This window comes from Muscardinus avellanarius (genome assembly GCF_963383645.1).
Source record: "Muscardinus avellanarius genome assembly, chromosome: 6".
In the NCBI taxonomy this organism is placed as follows: domain Eukaryota; kingdom Metazoa; phylum Chordata; class Mammalia; order Rodentia; family Gliridae; genus Muscardinus; species Muscardinus avellanarius.
The window spans coordinates 94,254,561-94,256,411 of record NC_137791.1 but is presented as its reverse complement, the minus strand read 5'-3'; positions in this window follow the sequence as shown (position 1 = coordinate 94,256,411).

Sequence of the window (1,851 nt, the reverse complement as noted above, 5' to 3'; positions counted from 1 at the left end):
TATAAAATGCTATTTTCTAGTATTTGATCTCCATAAGAAATATGTTGTACTCTTTAATTGCCTAAATTTCTAATTTTTGACAATTTTAAATCAAGATTCTTGAAGTACTCTTTTTTAAATGTTTCGTCATTGTTGTTGCTGTTGTTGTTGTTGTTGTTGTTGTTGTTGTTGTTACAGTGATCAATATGCAACTTGAGAGTCACATTTAACTTCAAAACTGGCAGACACATGGCACAATATTATTTTTAATTAATTAGAAGATGAAATTGAGGAAAGATTTTTATGTGCGTGATGAAAGCAGTTTCTAATTAGTTACTATTTTAATAAGGTGCTACTCTTGCCTGTTCTGCTTTATTTAAATGGACTCAACTTCCTGATCTTGACATTTCTGTGCATCATTTAAGTCCCGGCAGCAATACAGTCCCTGTTTTGAGAGCAATAATTTCTTAGATGGGAATATAGAAAAGCAGACAGAAAAAAAAACTATAATAAGAGTCATATATAGTCGTACACACCTGTAATCCTAGTACTTGGGAAGTTGAGACAGAAAGATCACAGATTTGAGACCAGCTTCAACAACTGAGCAAGAGAAAAAAAGAAAGAAGGAAAGAAAGACAGGCAGGCTGGGGGTGTAGCTTGGAGTTAGATCACCCCCTAGGTTCAATACCCAGTACCCAGCTGGGCGTGGTTGCGCACGCTTGTAATCCCCGCGCTTGGGAGGCTGAGACAGGAGGATCGCGCAGGTTTGAAGCCAGCCTCAGCTACTTAGTGTGACCCTGTTTCCAAATAAAGTATAAAAAAATAGGTCTGGGAGTATAGCCCAGAGGTAGAAAGCCTCTGGGTTCCACCCCCAGTACCACCAAACAAAACAAAACAAAACAAAAAACCCCAAACCCAGTACCCTAGCCCCAAAGTCATATGGTATAATAGACTGCAATGTTCTGTGTTACATAAAGCACAAGGGGAAAGATAGAATGATTATTTCTGTCCTAGAGTAGAGAGCAGCTTAGGCAAGCAAAGTCAAAAGAGGAATTCCAGGCAGAGGAAAAAGCAGGAGAGAAGACTATGGTTAGGATGGGCACAGGATGTTCAGATAAACAACCGTGAGCAATCTGTCAGGGAATGGAGGGAGGGAGGCAGGTCTGTAAAGATGGCCAGATGAGGCTACAAAGGGCCTTTGTTTACTGTGCTAAGATGTATGGGCTCCATTTGGAAGGAGTGATAAGAAGCCACTGAGAGTTCAAATGATAAGATCTGTGTTTTAGAAGGACCACTCTAATGCAGTGTGGGAGGCTGGAGAGAAGAGGAGAGTGCTGGGAAAGAGGATAGTGACATAATGGGAGAGAACCAAAAGAGCAGCAAACACACTGGGTGAGTAAGTGAAGCAAATCCACTTAATACCGTAAGACAGGAAAAGCAAGAGAAAATGAGAATGGACGGCATTTTGGACCAGGTTTTTATCCCAAACTACATTCATCACTAACTCCACTAAATATACGCTTCATATTTAATGGACTTTATTTAATGAGCCATAGCTTTAATTTTCAAAAACTGGAAGGGGATGAATGAAGTTAATACCTTGTGGAAAGGTGAGATCTGAAATAAGGAAGCATAGTCCTGACTCAGACAATAGTTTCTTAGTAACCACCAAGCACAGGATTGATAAAGCCCACCTAGGTTTATTCCCACTAAGACCTCCAAAGAGTTTGAATATGTAAGGACAAAAATGAGAAAAAAAAGAATTCCTCCTTTCCAGGTTGTTGTCAGTAGTCCAATAACCACTTTTAAATGTGTAGTGTTGGCATTCTAAAGCTGTGTATTTGTGAAGAATGAAGTAAGGCTTGCCATTCT